This window comes from Tursiops truncatus, chromosome 5 (genome assembly GCF_011762595.2).
Source record: "Tursiops truncatus isolate mTurTru1 chromosome 5, mTurTru1.mat.Y, whole genome shotgun sequence".
Lineage (NCBI taxonomy): Eukaryota > Metazoa > Chordata > Mammalia > Artiodactyla > Delphinidae > Tursiops > Tursiops truncatus.
The window spans coordinates 69,597,232-69,617,675 of record NC_047038.1 but is presented as its reverse complement, the minus strand read 5'-3'; the positions used below and the strand labels follow the sequence as shown (position 1 = coordinate 69,617,675).

The 20,444-nt window shown below is 36.8% G+C and overlaps 1 protein-coding gene across 1 annotated transcript in view; it reads left to right on the top strand.

Moving 5' to 3' along the window:
- The first annotated feature begins 13,384 nt into the window (after positions 1-13,384).
- The window catches only part of COX7B2 (cytochrome c oxidase subunit 7B2), a 165,955-nt gene continuing 158,895 nt past the window's right edge, over positions 13,385-20,444 (top strand). The window contains exon 1 of the mRNA XM_019928039.3: positions 13,385-13,495. The gene's annotated coding sequence lies outside the window, so the exon portion shown is untranslated. The remainder of the gene's footprint in view (positions 13,496-20,444) is intronic.

The following is a 20,444-nucleotide window of genomic DNA, read 5'->3' as shown; positions in this document are numbered from 1 at the left end:
TATTGATTCCTTCTAGTGTATTTTTCATTTCAGTTATTATATTGTTCATCTCTGTTTGTTTGTTCTTAAATTCTTCTAGGTCTTTGTTAAACGTTTCTTGCATCTTCTCAATCTTTGCCTCCATTCTTTCTCTGAGGTCCTGGATCATCTTCAGTATCATTATTCTGAATTCTTTTTCTGGAAGGCTGCCTATCTCCACTTCATTTAGTTGTTTTTCTGGGGTTTTATCTTGTTCCTTCATCTGGTACAAAGTCCTCTGCCTTTTCATTTTGCCTATCTTTCTGTGAATGTGGTTTCTTTCCACAGGCTGCAGAATTGTATGGCAATTCCCTACTCTTATGCAAATATTTTTATTAAATTTTCAATATTTGAAGTATATAGCCCCTTTATTGTGTAGTGATTTGTGCTTTTTTTTTAATTTCTGAAAGTCTCACTGATCACCAGATCCTATTTCCAACTGAACTGAATACTAGTGAGAAAGTACCTGCGTTTTATTGTCAGTATTGATAATAGAGAGGTGTAGCTAATGTAGAAGAAAGTTGAAGTCAACATCAAACAAAGCTATTCTCAAACACAAGCATGAATAGAGAGGTAAGAAAAATAAGTTAATGGAACATATAGAGGTATTTTGACTTTTCAAATTGGATTATATCAATTATTTAAATTATCCTAGTTTCATTTGTTTTAAACTTCTATGAATAAGTTCTACATAGCTCATATTTAAACATTAATTTTCTTTCTAATTTGTAGCAGAAGCTCAATGCTGGCCACTTGGTTATGAGAATAAACCCTGGGCTGGTTCAGTAATTGTGAACTTGCTTACAATGTTACCTAATCTGTATTATCATCCTCTGTGCATTTTGAAAATTAATCACTCTCCTGAGGTAAATTATATGAAATTCTTGCTATTATATTCCAGTATGTTTTCTTCATGTCAAATATTCATCCATCATGTGAATTCTTAAATGTTATCCCTCTCGTTTTATTCTGGAGGATATAAATAATGTCATTCATTTAACATTGTTTGGATTGTGTTCTCATTTAAAAACTCTTCAGTAACATGCATCAACCTGGTATTCTAGACAAACGAATTCAGGAATCTGTATCATTACCATTAAGATAAATGCTAATCAGTGGTATCTTTTATTAAGTAAGGCCCATATGTCTGCTTGTAGAATATTATTGTCAGGATGTGCCATGTGCATTTATCAGTTGAAAACTAAACAGATTGATACATGTGTACTCTTAACAGAGGGAGATATCTCAGTTGGCATTTATTCCAGGACTCTGATACATTTCCATTTCTTCCTTCGGTCTCCTGCATTTTGCCTCCTCACTCACTAGTGTAAACTTATGGTGACAAAACTCCTTCCCTCATAGTTTATGGTGTTCCTACCAGTGTCATGGAGAGAAAGTAATGAAAAATCCTCTCTTCTCCTGAATGCAAAATGGAAAGGGTAAAGTCATCATTCTATTTTTGTGTATTTTCAAGTGCATAATTTTCTAACCAATCCATCATATAATATATAATACTCCCCCATAAATGAGAACAATACATTCTGACTCATAAGTAAGGCTCAGTCTAATGTTTCTTTTAGCAGAAAAGCAAATGTGAGGGGAAAAGCTATTGCTTTTTATTTAGGAAAAGGAAGCATTGTGAATAGAATAATACCTTCTGGCCACTCTAAGAATAAACCATAGAATTGAAAATGCCCTGTAGAGACTGTGCTAACTGAATTATTCGAATACATCTTTCAAAGAGCAGATCTAAAATGCTGGCATGCATCATAAAGGTTGGAGCATTTAATCCACTCACATTTAAGGTAGGTTGAGTGATATGTAATCCATTTTTCATTACACAATTACTCCTTGCATTTCTGCTCAAGTGGTGGCCTTATTTAAGCTCCTTGATCTCCCATGTCCAGCCCCACCCATTCTACATTACTGATGTCAGAATATTTCGGTTCATTTAACACTTACCTTTAAGTCTCTGTTGGTTGGTTCTCCATCACCTTTGGAATAAAATATTAATCCTGACCATTACATTCAGGGCCCAACACAATCCAACTCTGATGTCACCTTCAACCCCTCCTTCCACCTCTTCTACCATCTAGCAACTCAGGACAACATGAAATTCTCTGAACATATGCATGACTGTACATTGGTGTCTTTTCAACCTATATCCTTTGCTGTGATTGCCTTTCTTCTACTCTTGTCTTGTTGACGAACTCCTATAAATCACAGCACTAATATCCCCACTCACTGAGTGCATTTCTGATTCTCATTAGTAGAATTAACTCATGGCATTTCCCCATGTTTCCTACATCTATTTTTGTAGTAACTTTCATATGAAATTATTTGATAACATTTGTTTTTTATCTGTGAAGTGACTATATTTGGATAATCATTAAAGGGACTATGCTCCCTGATCACAAGTTCAGTTTTATCTTGTAAGTTTAACAAGATTAAATTAATTTGCCCATTGCCTTATAACAAACTGAGGATCATAGCATAGTACTTGGCTGTTTACAGGTTTAGTTTATTTTATAATTTGAATTTAGTTGACTGCTAAAGAGGACAGTATGCCAACAATAGCTTTCACTTTATTTATACATTTTGATAAAATAATACATAATTATTTAAAAGAAGTAGCATAAACAAATTCCTTCATACAATTCCAATTTAAGATTGTGTACTATGATTAAAACACCCATTTTTTAATGTGGAAAGGTCCCCCCCGCAGTTTTATTGAGATATAATTGACATACAGCACTGTTTAAGTTTAAGGTGTACAGCATAATGATGACTTACATACATCATGAAATCATTATCACAATAATTTTAGTGAACATCCATCATCTCATATAGATATAAAACTGAAGAAATAGAAAAAAAGTATTTTTCCTTATGATGAAAACTCTTAGGATTTACTCTATTAACAACTTTCATCAATAACATATAGCAGTGTTAATTATGTTTATTATGTGCTACATTACATCCTCAGTACTTATTCACCTTATTTATCTTATACCTAGTTTGCACCTTTTGACTGCTTTCATCCAATTCTCCCTCCACCTCGCTCCCCACTCCTGATAACCAGAAATTTGCTCTCTTTTTCTATGAGTTTGTTTGTTTTGAAGTATAATTGACCTATAATGTGTGTTAGTTGCTGTTATACAACATAGTGATTCGATATTTCTATACATTTCAAAATGGTCACCGTGATAAGTCTGGTTATGTCACCATACAAAGATATTACAAAGTTATTGACTATATTTCTCATACTGTACATTTCATTCCCATGACTCATTTTGCAGGTGGAAAGTTTGTACCTTTTAATGTTCCTCACTTATTTCTTTTCTCCCCCCATGTCTCTCCCCTCTGACAACCACCTATTTGTTCTCTGTATCTATAACTCTTTCTGTTTTGTTATGTTTGTTTGTTTGTTTTGTCATTCAGAATCCACATATAAATGAAATCATATAGTATTTGTCTTTCTCTGTCTGACTTATTTCACTTAGCATAATACCTTCTAGGTCCATCCATGTTGTCCCCAATGGCAAGATTTTATCCTTTTTTATGATTTATCACTCAGTAATATTCTATTGTGTGTGTGTGTGTGTGTGTGTGTGTGTGTATGTGTATATATCTTCTTAATCCATTTGTTTATTGATGGGCATGTAGCTTGCTTCCATGTCTTGGCTATTGTAAATAGTGCTGCAGTGAACGTAGGAGTGTATATATCTTTTCTAATTATTATTTTCATGTCTTTGGATAAATACCCAGGAGTGGAATTGCTGGATCATATGGTCATTCTGTTTTTATTTTTTTGAGGAATCTCCATACTGTTTTCCATAGCAGCTGTACCAATTTACATTCCATCTAACAGTGCAGGAAGGTTCCCTTTTTTCCACATCTTAGCCAACACTTATTATCTGTTGTCTTTTTTGATAATAGTCATTCTGACACGTGTGAGGTGGTATCTCAGTGTGGTTTTGATTTGCATGTCCCTGATGATTAGTGATGTTGAGCATCTTTTCATGTGCCTGTTGGCCATCTGTATGTCTTGTTTGGAAAAATGCCTATTCAAATCCTTTGCCCAGTTTTTAATTCAGTTGTTTTTTGATGTTAAGTTCTATGAGTTCTTTGTATATTTTGGAGATTAACCCTTTATTGGATATAGTATTTGCAGATATTTTCTCCCATTCAGTAGGTGGCCTTTTTGTTTTGTTGGTGGTTTCTTTCACTGTGCTAAAACTTTTTAATTTGATGTAGTCCCATGTGTTTCTTTTTGTTTTTGTTTCCCTTGCCTGAGGAGACAAATCCAAAAAACTATTACTAAGACTGATGTCAAAGAGCTTACTGCCTATGTTTTCTTCTAGAAGTTTTATGGTTTCAGGTCTTACAGTTAAGTCTTTAATCCAGTTTAAATTTATTTTTGTGCATGATGTGAGAGAGTAGTCCAGTTTGGACAGCTACATGCAAAAGATCAAAACAACCATTTAAAAATGCTCTTAACTAAAGGTATTATCCTGATTCTATAATTATAATTCTGACATTTAGTTGGTAGCAATTGGACAGAGACTCAGATCTGTGTATTTCAAAGTTGTTGTATATTTTTACTAAATAATAAATATAGCTTTACTGTTCTTGACTGTCTTTTCCCCACTTGCCACTTGGTAAGAGCATATTTATAGAAAACAAAAAGGATAAGCTTCACACTATATCATGGTTGAAAACTTTTTATATCCCCTAAGAACTTTTGTTTGCCATTTAAGTGTTCATTTGTGATTCTTTGACAATAATCATTCTTTGAGTTAAAGTCATGCCTTACGCAGACAATACAAATTGTTTTGCAATAAATTGTCTGATAAGTAACTATGGTTAGAATCGGTTCCACTGGTTTCAGAAGTAGAACATTGACGTTACATTGTCATTCTATGAAAACCTTACTTTAGTGCATTGCTCATAGCGCGCACCAAACTCCTTCCTATAGTGAGAGTAGGAAGAGAAAAATGGTATCAAGGAGATAAGAGAGTGAGAAAAATTAGAAACAGTGGTAAGAAGTATTTTGAAAGAAGTTCCACAATAGTTTTTAAAGTTGGCCAGGAGTAGAGTGAAAAGAAATACTTTACAAAGAAGGGATGCCATTCTACCACTTTTAGATCAGTTTTCAAATCTTATACAATTAAAAGTTAACCTTGTGCCACAACAATAAGTTGGAGAAGACAGAATGAGAAGAGTCTTTTTCAATTAATGTAATGTGATACATATTCAAGCTTGCTGCTGTTCTTATTTCTGAATTGTTTGTGCAGAAACATAGGTGTTTAGTGGTGTGGACACAATCATAGGTGTTTAGTGCTGTGGATACCATTTTTGTTGCTGATCTAGTGTTGGTTGGTTTTGTGGATATAAATGCAAAAATAAATCTGTCATTTCTTCTACCTGATGGCAAGAAATGACTTTCTTAGAATACAAATTGATCTTTATATTATTATGTAAGAATAATGTAAAGATAGAAAAGAAACTGTGGAAATAAAAACAGAATAAGGGAAGAAATACTCTGAGGATATGAGGTACATAAAAGCAAAATTAACACTTTTAATTTAAAAAGTGATCTGTTGTATTCCTTGTGTCAACATGCCCTCATCTTTGGGAATTCTAACTGCCCCTGGCTACGAACGCTTCAAGAACAGACTACATGTGATCTAGTATTTTATTTTACTTTCAATGTTTCGGTATTACTCTTAAGACTACATGATATACATATGGATGAGAGCTTATATAGCAGTGATTCTTATTCACTTGTTTTTCTCATTTGAGGGAAGAAGCATGTCTGGTACTATGTAAGTAATGGAAACATATGTATATGATATAGATATATTTTTGTATTAATAGTAATGCTTTTACTTTTAAATTTAATCTTTATAGTGTCTTCATAGTTTATATACATCTTGCCATCTGATATGTTGAAGCTGAAAGTATTTTCAATGAGTTCAATGCATGCTGGCATAAATTATTAGGCAGGCATGCACACACACATACACAAACGCATAATACTGTAAATGAGAAACAACAAACTGAGATATGTAAGGTGACAACATACTACCTAGAGGTAGGTTAACATAGTGCTGGTCTAGGGGCTCTAGGTTCATATATCACTTAGTAGTGTGTGACGTTAGGCATATTATTTAATCTCACTGCTGTTTAGTTTTCTCGTCAGTCAAATAAGGCTAATTACCTCAAGAGTGATTTTGATGTTTAAATGAGTTGATTCATATGAATATGTTTTGAAAAGTACCTGGCTCAGAGTTAAATGCTCAATAAATGATAGGTTTTGTTCCCAGTTAACAATTGAGACTTAACGAACTTCCCCAACACATTTGGTGGCTTAAAACCATAATTTGTTATTTTTCTTTGTTGTTCTCTTGGCTCAACTGAGTGGTTCTCACTTGGAGTCTCTCATGGAGTTGCAGTCAAATGGCAGGTGAGGATGGAGTCATAGGAACTTTTTTTTACTCACAGGCCTGATGCATGGACTGAGAGGCCTACAGTCGTGGCTATTTGAGGATTTCTCTCTGTATGTGGCTACCTTGTGCCTTCCCATGGCATGGCAGTCTCATAAGTCACATTTCATTACAGGGCAGCTAGCTTTCCCCAAAGCAAGCATTCAGTGATAGGAAGTGGAAGCAGCAAGTCTATTAATGTCCATCTTACAAACTGGCACAAATATGGCACTTGTGCGATACTCTATAGGTCAAAAGAGAGTCCTCTCAGATTCAACAAGAGGGGACTCAGACCTTACCTCTCAATGGGAGGAGTGTCAAACAATTGCAGGCAACTTTAGTCTGTCATGCATATTAACATTATTCAGTGGCCTATTTAATGAACACCAATGTTTCATTACTTCTTGGCAGTCGATAACCTCTGTGGAATTTAGATACATTTGCCCTAGATTCACCACACTGAGATATTTTAAAAAACACAGTATTTGGATAATTATATTTATAATCAGTACAGAATTTCGGCCTATGAAAAAATAACCCCAGCCTCATTCCCCTTTGACCTGTGTTATTTGGTGTGCTGGTGTGTGCACTGCCATTACCTAATAGCCAAAAATCAGTCCAGAGGACAGGACATAGAGGAAGAAACATTTGTCCTTCAATAAAATCCATAGAGGATACATGTCTCTACACTTATAGCACATGGAACAAGTTTGTGAAGAGAATCATACATGTTTCTCTCAGCAGGGTGTAAAAATTAGAGGTCATTCAGGTTCCAGGGAAAAGAATTACCAGGGCAGAGTGGCTTCTTCCTAAACCTTAGCTAAAAATGGCAGTACAATTAAGGAAAGGGACTCCAAGCTTTGGGACTGTGATGTGGAGATATAGCCTTCTACTGCTATTAAACCATTCCCCTTAACCATCCCTTTATTTAGCTAATTGACTCCAGACCTTAGTGAGCAGGCAGTTGAGCCAGTTAAGTGGCAATTTGAAACAAGGAAATTTTTAAATTAGTTTTTGAAGTGCAGTATCACAAATTTAGACAAGCATTTCATATGATCTAGATAAATGGAGATGTCAGTTCTGTCAGATAACCTGCAAAGTATTAGTTATAAAGAAAATAAAAACAAAAACTTGCCAGGAAGCATAGAGTGTCTCAAAAAATTGTGTGTGGATGGTCAAGCTGTAAGGCTGTGTAACTTGGTATCATAGACTAAATACATCTTACAAGTGCTAATATAGTTAGATAATTATTCTAAACTTGAATCATTTCTTGACCAAGACATTATTTTATGACATTTTCTCCTGAATTCCATTGTTTGTTTCCTTTTTTATCCTATTGAAATCATACAATTGCAGTATGATGGTTGTAGAATCACAGCACAGCAATTAAAAATCAATTTCCAAGTAAATTAATTTATTCACTTGGATTTCTTAAACACCTTGAAGTGTATGCATATATAGAAATGAACACTTCTTAAAATTCCCTTTTATGTCCCATCCATTTCCCCATATTCCACAGTTATTCCCTTATCCCTGCCTCCAAAACTCTCCATAAATGCCTCCCTAAGACCTATATCATGCACTTCTCATCTGTTTTACCCTTACTGTTTTTCATCTAGCTCTCTAGTTGAATTCTTCCTCATATTCCATTATGAAGAAAAGAACCAATCTGGCAATTGACAAGATTTTCCTTAGAGATTTCCAATCACTCCTTCTCCCCAACATGGATTTCTGAGTGGGATCTAAACTGAGAAGTGGGGAGGGGCGGTTGGTATTCAGAGATAGAGGAGAGAGAGTTATGGGAAAAGAAGAGAGGCAAGCATAGTGTGCCACTTCTCACTTCTGAGATTCAGCTCTATGACTGAACAAAACAAAATCTGTGTAGTTAGAAATAACTATCAAGGGAGGGAAGTAAACAAAATATATGTAGTTTGTTTAGAGAAGATCTTCTCAAATGGGACTCACTTCCACTCCTTATCTGGAGAGTTCTGAAGGTGTCAGGCTCACAGAAGCATGCCACACCAAAGAAGGTATATCCTATTTCTTGGCATCTTGTCAAATATAGTATTTATCCCAGATTTTTAATTTTTGATGAAAAATAGTATTTACATTTGCATTAAAATAAGTCAGGGTGGATTTGTTAGCTCTTGACCTTATTCTTTTGGCCTCTGCCATGATCTCATTTAGAAATGTATGAAACATGTATAATAAACAAAATTCTGATGTTAACACATGGTCAAACCTCAAAGACAACCCAACAGCAGATTGGCTCTGGTTCTGATCTTTCCAGACCCAACATAACCAGGATCTTTATCTTAAGAACATTATGGAAGACATTCACTAATAAAGCAATCTGGTCTGGGACACTAGCAGCTCAGGACAGCTAGGAAAGCTTGGTCGTGGTGAGCAAACTATCTGATGCTGATGGGGTACCATCCAGCTGTGGCCTGGTTCATGCACAGGCCTTTGAGAGGCAGGGGGCATCCCTAAGATACCAAAAGGTGGGCTTAGTGAAACTAGTACTACAGATAAGGGTACCCAAAACATGCCTGCACAGCTGAGGCTAACTTATACTACTCTTGAGCTCAGACATAGTAGGCTGAATTTTCTTATAGTTGTTCTGTCATTTACTATATACTATAAATACATAAGTATTTTATTGTTCAGTAAAACTTAAATTTGGCAATAAGCCTTTTCATGAGCAATGAGATTGAAAAAAAGGAAAGTTCATGTTTAATGAGATTTTAGTTACTAAATTTCTGTTTTTAAGTGAGTTGATAAATAATAAGTACACAAAATATGTGCCTCTTTATCATCCACCATGAGAACATTAGTGATATCACTATGAAAACCGGAAGACACAGACTTGCAGAAGAATCATCAGCATCTACTTCAAAGGTTAGTGGTTATTTTAAGAAGAGTGTATTGGAAGATAAGAAATTAACACACACATGGTTGCAGAGGGTACATCTACATATAACATTGTGAAATAGACATTTTCCTTTAGAGTAAATGACTATTCATCTAGTTAGTTTTTCTTATTTTTAATCCCCAATTTTCTAGTGCATGTAGTTTGAGACATTGGCTGTTAAATAAGGCCAGTTTTATATTGTTGCTGTCAGATGCTTCAAGAAGAAAATAAGTTAAATAACTTCCCATGCTTTTTTTTTTCCCCTTTCAGCTCATGGAATCAATCACATTACAACTTGAAAATTCATTCCTCAAAAGTAAAATGTCTGCTATTTTTGTGAATGTTATTTTGTATTAAGTTAAAAGGATTATATTTAAAATAAAGTTACTTGCAGTAATATGAATTTAAATTTGTCAGGGCATAAGGTCATAGTAAAAAATAAAAATTCTTGTTGAGAAATGTATGCAATGACTACATTTGCAAAATCGCCTGTGGTGTGTACATAATTCATAAATGCATCCAAACTGCAATTGACTTATAAACTGTAATTGTCAAATTTCACAAATATTGTTATAATGCATACGGACATACCTCGTTTTATTGTGTTTCACGCCATTGCGTTTTGTAGAGGTTTGTGGCAAATTGAAGGTTTGTGGCAACTCTCTTTGGGGCAAGTCTAGTGGAGCCATTTTTCCAAGAGCATCTGATCACTTCATGTCTCTGTGTCACATTTTGGTAATTCTTGGAATATTTCAAAGTTTTCATTTTATTTTATTTGTTATGGTGATCTGGGATTAGTGATCTTTGATGTTACTTCTATGACTTGCTGAAGGCTCAGGTGATGGTTAGCATTTTTTAGCAATAAAATATTTTAAAATTAAGGTATATACATTGTTTTTTAAAAATATAATGCTATCATATTTTAACAGACTACAGTATAGTGTAAACATAACTTTTATATGCACTGGGAAACCAAAAATTTTGTGCAACTTGATTTATTTCGATATTTGCTTTACCACGGTGGTCTGGAACTGAACCTCCAATATCGCCTGTATATAGTTGGCCGTCAGTATCTGCGGGTTCCACATCCACAGATTCAACTAAACACAGACTGAAAATATTTGAAAAAAAATTCTAGAAAGTTCCAAAAAGCAAAACTTAAATTTGCAGTGCACGGGCAACTATTTAAATAGCATTTACACTGTTTTAGATATCATAAGTAATCTAGAGATGATTTAAAGTATATGGGAGAATGTGCATAGGTTAGGCTATATGCATATACGGTGGCATTTTATATAAGGAACTAGAGCATCCATGAATTTTGGTATTCTTTGGGGGTGGAGGGGTCCTTGGAACCAATTCCCCGTTGATACCAAGGTACTACTGTATATAACAATTTGATGAACCAAACTACAAAACTCTTTGTGATAAAACCAGAATTGAGTACAAAAAAAAAGAAAAAAAAAAAGACTCAAACATAACAGCATATGTTTTTTCTCTTTGGTTGCTTCTAAATAGGATTTTATGAATATTTAATTCTTTACAAATACATTTTGTAAATAGATTTCAGTGGTCTACAGAGCTACTCAATTTTTATAAACAAAATTTTGTTGCATTGTTTTAAAATCATTTAGAAATTTTAATTAAACAATTAAAAATTGTGCTAATAAAATTCAGGTTTTGAAGATTTGTAGACTGCAGTTATTGAAAAAAATAACTTCCTTGTGACACAAGAAAGACATTTAAATTTACCTCTACAAAATCAAGGAATAACCTAAACAAGTTCAAGTGGATTTTAAATTTTGTATAATATTGTTGCAGGAAGGGGAACCCCTTCCAGGGCCTGAGAGTGGGCTCTTGTCTAACACTCAGAAATGAGTTGTTCGAGGAGACACACATGCTGACAAAGCAAGAGACTTTATTGGGAAGGGTCACCCGGTCGGAGAGCAGGACGGTAAGAGAACCGTCGGCTTCTCTTACCGTAAGGAGGAGGAGGACGACGGCTCTGTCACATGGCTTGCAGTCCCAGGTTATATGGTGATGGTATTAGTTTCCGGTTATCTCTGACTTTCAATCTTTCTGACTCAGGGTACTTCCTGGTGGCACGCGCATCGCTCCGTCAAGATAGATTCCAGCGAGGATTCTGGGAGGTTGGTAGGACATATGGACTGGCATCTCCTCTCTCCTTTTGACCTTTCCCGAATTCTTCTGGTTGGTGATAGCTTGTTAGTTCTGCATTCCTTACCGGGACCTCATGCCGTGATTACTGTGGTGCCTGGCCAGGGCTTGGCGGTTTCAGTCAGTGGTTCCCCTAACAATATAAAATTTAATTTTGAAATTCTCTAATTGTTCCTTGGAATATTTTAACCCATGTGAAGAATCTTTTGATGGAGCTCCTATTATAACAGGATAAATTCACGTTCTTAGAGAAATAAAATGAACTTTAAAAGGCTTTCCAGGGGCTTCGCTGGTGGCGCAGTGCTTGGGAGTCCGCCTGCTGATGCGGGGGTCACGGGTTTGTGCCCCGGTCTGGGGGGATCCCACATGCCGTGGAGCGGCTAGGCCCGTGGGCCATGGCTGCTGGGCCTGCGCGTCCGGAGCCTGCGCGTCCGGAGCCTGTGCTCCGCGACGGGAGAGGCTGCAGCGGTGAGGGGCCCGCGTACCGCAAAAAAAAAAAAAAAAAAAAAGTCTTTCCAATTTGCAGCATCTAAATTTGGCAAAACCTTCAAAAGTATCATAAATAATGGAAAACTTATTTTATGAAGCTTGTGTCCTACGAATGTTTGCTGAAGATTGTTACTTTGAGTAGAGGCAGAAAGACAGCACTTGGGAAAATATTTGGACTGAAAAATTTACATATTTTAAGAAAAAATAGGAATGAGATTTTGTTTAGCATAATTTTTGAGTTTTTCTTAATTTAAAGTATTATCATCCACAGTGAAGGGGAAAGATGTCAAAATTTCCTATATATCAACCATAAAATACATATTTGAGAAGACTGTAGGCAGTTTAAAAAATTTAAGAACAATAACACCGTATTAAAAATGTATTCTTCAGAAAAATATTAGTGACTATTACAGGCGATAAAGGCTGAAACACTAAAATACATTAATATGTGCGAATAATTATAATTGTTATTTTTAATGTTCATATTATAATGAAGACATTTTAAAGTTTTGCTTAAGGGCTTCCCTGGTGGCGCAGTGGTTGAGAGTCCGCCTGCTGATGCAAGGGACAGAGGTTCGTGCCCCGGTCCGGGAGGATCCCACATGCCGCGGGGCGGCTGGGCCCGTGAGCCATGGCCGCTGAGCCTGCGCGTCCGGAGCCTGTGCTCTGCAACGGGAGAGGCCACAGCAGTGAGAGCCTCGCGTACCGGAAAAAAAAAAAAAAAAAAGTTTTGCTTAAATAGCTGCTTTAATTTTTAGAAATAATTTTATTTTACAAAATTAATTTTGAATTGCCCTCTGTATAAATCCATCAGTATAAAATCTCCAAAATTTATAATTTTAATTTTATTGCCCCCTTTCACTTTCAAGGGGCATCGGTTGGAAAACATTATATGGTTACCATAATTAACAACCTGGCATGTTTAGGAGAGGTCAGATACACTACAAGACTTGTAGCTCACTCTCTGGTTACAGGAAAAGTTCCCTTGCGGCCCAGAGGGATTAAGATGTAACAGAAAGAAAGAAATAGTGAGTTTGCCAAAAGATTGCTGTGATATGGAGGGAAAAGATTCCCTCCATATCACATATAGCGAGACTATACATTATGTAGAGGAACGGGAACACCTCTGCCAATGCTGTTTCCTTCACTATGGAGGGACATATATGAGAACAACACGCCTAAAGCTTCTCCGTCTTTTTACTTCTTCCCGTGGAGCCGGCAGTCAGCTATTTGATTGGTCAGTTTTGAAAGAAAGTCTGCGTGTATGACCCGCCCCTTCCTTTCGTCTTAGGGAGGAGAGGTCTCTAGAAAGTGCCCACTTTACTCCGCCCCCCGGCCGGCAGTGAAGTTGACAAGTGCGGAATTTGCCTGTGCGCCATCTTGCCGTTGGCTGCTGTCTGTGCCGTAGTTGGTAAGTCTGTCTAATTCTGGAGTTTAGTATGAGCAAACCTGCCGTTATGAGCCAGAGTCTTAAACATCTTCGCTAGCATTTATAAGGAAATAGTTTGCTTTTCCTGCTACGTTATTTCTTTTCTTTTGTTTTTCATTTCTCCCTGGGTAAAAGAGAGACGTTACTCGCACGACCCTCCTCACACCGCAACATCTAGAATGTAAAGTGGGCATAGAGAGAAAACAAAAAAAGAGGAATTCTGTGCTGTAGAGTGCTTATGGAGTAAAACTTTGGGCATGCTTATGGCATGGCTGGAGTGGGAGGTGTTAAACTTGGATAGTTTTGGACTAGGCGCTGACCACATATTTTCAGCTGTAGTGGGTTGTTGAAGTTTGTGACGATTTTGTTTACAAGAGAGTGACGGGTTTTATATAAGAAAACACTGATTTCTGTAGAGGCAAGTCTGCAGGCTCTGGGCTGTAAGCAAAGGCAGGAAAACTTTGATAGGCTCAGCAAGCAAAATCTGACCAGTACCGCTGAGATATCCTTATTAAATGCAGCCTAGCCAAATAGTTGCTGCTGCTTGACCATACATTCTGCATACCTGATTTTTTCTAAGAAGCCTTCTCTGAGACAAGGGTTTAATTATAGAGAGTCTTTTCATGTAGTGGCCGTTTTTAGGTCTCAAAGTGTTTCTGCTATATCCAGCGGTATCTGCAGGACGTGGTTAGTGCCAGGCTTAGGTTGGTGACAGAGAAAGTCTGCTGAAATTCTGATTATCTTTATATATATATATATATATATATTTAAAGATTTATTAATTATTTATTTATTTAGGCTTCGTCGGGTCTTAGTTGAGGCATGCGGGATCTTTCGCTGTGGTGCGCGGCCTCTTCGTGCATGGGCTTCTCTCTGGTTGTGGAGTGTGGATTTTCTCTTTCTCTAGTCATGGCGTGCTGGCTCCAGGGTGCGTAGACTCTGTAGTTGTGGCTCGGGGGCTTAGCTGCCCTGTGGCACGTGGAATCTTAATTCCCTGACCAGGGATCAAACCCAAGTCCCCTGCATTGGAAGGTGGATTCTTTACCACTGGACCACCAGGGAAGTCCCATATATATATATATTTTAAATAAATTTATTTATTTGTTTTTGGCTGCATTGGGTCTTTGTTGCTGCGTGCGGCTTTCTCTAGTTGCGGTGAGCGGGGGCTACTCTTCATTGCGGTGCACAGACTTCTCATTGCAGTGACTTCTCTTGTTGCAGAGCTTGGGCTGTAGGCGTGCGGGCTTCAGTAGTTGTGGCACGCGGGCTCAGTTGTCGTGGCCCGCAGGCTCTAGAGCGCAGGCTCAGTAGTTGTGGCGCACGGGCTTAGTTGCTCCGTGGCATGTGGGATCTTCCTGGACCAGGGCTCGAACCCATGTCCCCTGCATTGGCAGGTGGATTCTTAACCACTGCGCCACCAGGGAGGCCCCCCGTTTTATATTATTTTGAGTCTCCTTCAGAGTCAAGAGAGGGAACGTTGGAGGAATCCTGTGACTTGCTGGTAAGTTTTAAAGTTGCTCCTACCTCTTGATCACAGGTGGCTCTAAATTTGGTAATTTTATACAATCTGACCATGACTTTTCACTGCTGAGATTCAAACTGTGACTCTACCCACAGGAGGTTGATGGACATCAAAATTTAAAAAAAATGGGGACCCTTACTCTACAGAGCATATAATTTCTTCTTAAATTCAGAATGAGAAACAACTAAATAAAATTATTGCAAAAACAGTGGCTAAGAAAGCAAGTCATAAAGGCTTGCTCTTGGGGTGCTCTAGTTCTAATAATGGATTTTGCTTAGGAGTTTGCAATGTTAGAGTAATTTAAAATTTCTGCTTCAAGTTAATATAGAACAATGGAAGAGTGGAAACAAAAAGGAAAATAGGATGGAGGAAAGTAAAACTTTTTTTAGAAGGAAACCTGAGAAATTAGGGAGTGAATTGACAAAGGTGACATAGGAAATGACACTTTGAAGTTCCAGTAGACATCTATAAGAGAGAAGTGGAGATTCAAGAGGATCTAAATGCTGTACAACAGAGTATTGGAAAAGGGAGAGGTGTTTAGTTGTTACTAGATTGAAATAGGGTCCCCAGGTCCCAAATTAATCAAAAAGAGAAAAGAGGCAAGATCTCAAATGGTATGACTCCTTCAAAGAGAGTCAAGGAACAGGAAACCATTGAGAGGTCACAGATAAGAAATGATGTAAAATGCATTAGAACAGAATCGTAAACAGTGAGAAAACTAGGAGGATATGTAGAATACACCAAGTATGATTATGTGATTTTCAGGTAATACAGTTTTTGTAGGTTTGCAGGGAGGTATAGTTTGTGCCTCAAAGGAACATGCCCAAGAATTAGGACTCAAGACAAGGCTCAGCAAGATAAGGCATACTGAAAGGGGCAAGGCAAAAACATGAGTTAAGGTTAAGCTTGAATGGGTTTGATATCAGTCTGTTGGGAGAAAAGTTTTTTTTGTGGAATTATCCATCTCAGGGAAGTGGAGGAAAAGAGATTTGTTTAAACAGTGGATACTTTCAGTAAACTCAGAATTTAGTGATTTCATCATTGATGGTAGAAATGATTTTGGAATTTAAGAAACAGAGGAAAAAATGAGGAAAAAACTGATGTCTAGAAAAGATAAAAAGGAAGGCAAGTATTCATTTCCAGCGAACAGCAATAATCCTTTATATTTTGGAGAGGAGAACAAATTAATAAGCAGGGTAAGCTTATTAGAAACTCAACTTCCTAAACAGATTAAATGGTTAAAAAATTAACTAAAACTTTATGAAAGGTATAGGAGAAGGAGAGAAGAAAATAAAAACTAGAGGCGTATTTCATTGCTGCAGAAAAATATGTAGCAGAAAAAAATGCTATTCAAGGTCTGAACAATTCAGTGGTGAAAGACACTGCCTACAGGAGCATATGGAAGGGGTATTAGTTCTCCCTGGGCCCGTAGGGTCTCGGCTTCAGAAGCATCAATTGCAGTTTCAGTTCAAGAATCTGTTGAGAGTGATTTTCCAGCCAAAACAAATGGGATAAGAAAGAAGCCATCCCTGAGAGGCAGGTTTCACCAGCTTAGCAATTCTATAACAAGAGGCAGTGGAAAGAGTCACTGTGGTATAGGATTGAAAGTATCTGCTTCCTGGAGATAGTAGGGCTTGTTTAGAATCTCCACTTCCAGCAGTACCAGAGAGCCAGAAACTGGGAGTTAAAGGAGGGAACAGAAATGAAGAGGTTTTTAAAATATGTCGCAGAGGGAAAAATTGTACTTCAAATAAAATCTGGTGATCTTGAGTGCAAATTTTAAAACTTTTCTGGAAGGCAGGAATGTTTCAAATGTCATTCTTTCAGAGAGGCAATGGTATGCTAAGTGCATTTTGCTTCCACTTCTCCGTTTTTGCTCTTACTTCTGTTCTATCCTCTGTAAGTTTTACTTATTTAAACAATTCTATAATACTTAGTAAATGCCCAATACTGTCCTATGTCCTTTGCAAATGTTGACTCATTTATTTTATGTATTTATTTTATGTATTTATTTTATGTATCAATCCTGTGCAGTAAGAATTCCTATAATTCCTATTTTATAGATAGGTTCAAAGAGTTTAATTACTTTGTAAGGGGGACAGACCCAGTCTGTCTGGTTTGAGTCAGACTAGTTAGGTAAACTCTTTAGTAGGTCCTATATTATGTATGTCTCCTGTGTCATTTTTTAAATGCAAATGCATGCAAATATGAATATATATTCTTAATTTTTACTTTTCTCTACAAAGGAAATCAAATTTTATACACTGTTCTGTACCTTGTTTTTTTCTCTTAATTGCGAATTCTGGAAATATTTCCATATCGATATGTACAGAGCTTCTCATTCTTTTTCATTGTATAAAATATTAATATAGCTGTAGTATTAATATTTTGTTATGTGAATGTATCATAGTTTATTTAAATATTCCCCTGTGGATGGACACTTGGGTGATTTCCACTCTTTTACAATTAAAAATAGTAGTGTGGGGCTTCCCTGGTGGCGCAGTGGTTGAGAGTCCGCCTGCCGATGCAGGGGACACGGGTTTGTGCCCCGGTCCGGGAAGATCCCACATGCTGCTGAGCGGCTGGGCCTGTGAGCCATGGCCGCTGAGCCTGCGCGTCCGGAGCCTGTGCTCCGCAGCGGGAGAGGCCACCACAGTGAGAGGCCCACATACCGCAAAAAAAAAAAAAAAAGACAAATGCATATGTAGCATTGTTTATATACTACCAAATTCCATAAGTCTTTTACCATTTTGCATTCTGCTTACAATATGCTTCATCATAGCTCATTAACAGAGTATTATGAAATGTTGAGATTTTTGCCAATCTGATAGGTGAAATGTGTTACTTCAATGTTGTTTTAATTTGTATTTATTATTTAATAATAAGATACGAATGAGTTAAATATCTTTCCATTTGTTTAAGAGTCACTTGAATTTCTTTTTCTGTGAACTGGCTGTCGTTTGCCCTTTTTCTAGGGAACTTTTAGTGTTTTATTTCTGTTTGAAATCTAGCTGTTCTTTTTATATGAGAGAGATGGACCTTTTGCCTCTGATGTGAGTTTCAAATGTTTCTTCCCATGTCAGTCATTTGTCTTTTGACCCTGCTTATTTTTTTAATATAGTAAAATATATCAACATTTTCTTTTATGGGTTTTGAGTCACATTTAGAAATGTATTTCTCCAAGTTTATAAAGGAATTTGTCTGCTTTAGTACTTTTGTGGTTGCATTGTTTTTCCTTTATATATTTAAATCTTTGATTCTTTTTGAGTTTATCAGTGGTCGTGGAATATGATATAGATTCAACTTTATTTTCTTCCAGATGACTATCTTTTGGGCTCTTTAAAATGTGGCTAGTAAAAACCTGTCTTTGATATGATACAATTTATGAATCCCTGAAGGAACTATACCCATTTCAGATACTGGGAATGCCTCTGACTGAGAGGAAGCAGAAAAAGAAATTCATCAGCATGAGTTTTGGACTTTCTCCTAACAGTCTGATTTTAACATTTTCAAGCTGCAGCTCACAAAGGCATGAGAATTTGACCATAGACGTTAATTCCTTTGAACCTTAAAGTTTTTTGTATTTGAACTTTCAAGGTGATCTAATATTTGGACTTTAATTTCTCCTTGGGAATTTAATAATTTAAAGAGGTTACTTTCAAATTTGGGATATGTCTATAATGTCAGAATTTTATTCTTAGAATTTAAGCCATTTGATATAATTGCAGGACCTCTGATAGAAAATTTGGAATAAGAAATAGAATTGGGAATAAATTTTCAGCTCTAGATTTAGAATGACTACAGATTTAATTTAGTTAATGTGGTTTTTTGACCTGTTTTGGAGTATTCTGGGCTCAAAAATCTAAACTGCCAACAGTGGTTCCAGAAGGATACCCAGAATCATAGTTGGGGTGGGTGACTCAGTGATGGGAGCAGGAATGTCTTGATAGGCTGCTGATTCCTTTCTCTCGGGGGAAGCCACTCCCCTAGCTGAGCTGAAGCTTAATGATAAAGCTCAGTGGTTTAAGAGAAGAGAATGCTAGAGAATATTGGTGTATGGGAGGGATTGTAGAATGCTTCCTCCCTACCTCTGATGTTTCCTTAAGGTCCATTGTCATAACATGTCTGGCCTTTCAACCCAACTTCTTCCTAAGTAGTTCAGGGAGTTATTTGATTGTTGAATTGAGAAGAAGAAACTGGGAGCCCCTTTATCTCCGCTTGTTCTTGGGATTGAACTGTCCTCAGGAAGCTGCTCTGCTCTTCCATTTTACAAGGGTGGGTGAAGGACTGTCTCCATATCGTATTACTGAGACTAAAAGGGAAACAGCAAAATTTTGGATTCAGTGCTAGAAAACATGTTAATGGATAAACCGCACTCTCCACCATCTGCTTTAATCAGACACAAAGGTAATATTTGGATCTCCCAATAAGCTAACTAATTTGTATTTCTTAATTCTTCAAAAATTGAGTAGGAGTGCCAATTATTGACCTTCCTCACCTCCAACTCCATCAAGGTGGGAAGCCCATGATAAGGACAATGGAGTGACTGAACTGAAATTTCAGATGCTATATTGTGTCTCATAACTGAGGTGGGAATCAAGTCAGCAAGGACATCACCATTCAGTACACTCAATACATGCTCAGTAGCAATCTATGTTTAATAGCTGTGTGGAGGGAATATATGCAAGTTATATCTCCACAAGATATCTCCAGAAAAATGAGCAAGGATCATATGCATACCACCCTTGATGCCTTAATTCTATATATACCTTTTCTGACACCAAAGTGTGAAATTACAGGAAAGTCTAAATTTAAAAAGTTTTGTGTTAGGCTAAGTTTTTAGAAGCAGAAATAATGAGACATAGAAATAAAGTAAGTTATATGTTATACACCTGAGTGTTTAGAACTGTCAAGACTGTAAAGTCACATCATGTTGAGTTTTGGGTTTTTAATATTCATCTTTATAAATTTTATTCTGAATGAGCCCTTGGGATACTTTGTATCAGTGACAGATTTTTATTAATAATAAAAGCACCATCCCCACCTCTGCCCTTTGCCTTATACTTCTGGTGACACAATGAGAGCCAAGTCAGTTGTTCCACTCAAGTAGCCAAACTGTCTGTAGGCAAAGAACATATTTTTTTCTCCGCTTATTAAGTGGTAAAGAGGTAGCTGTCTTCCGCCCCTCCTGAAAGAGTCTCCTTGGAAACATGATGGGCCTGATTCATAATTATAATACTTTTGTATGTAAATAAAGTCTCCCCAGAAGCCAGAGAGCCTTGTGTGTCTCAGACTGAGAGATGTCTCTAAGTCCTGGGTCTCATTCCTCCTTGAAATGTAAATACCTAGGAATACTCCCCTCAGTGCTTTCACCCAGTACTTAACAGACCTATGCTAGAATGTAACCCT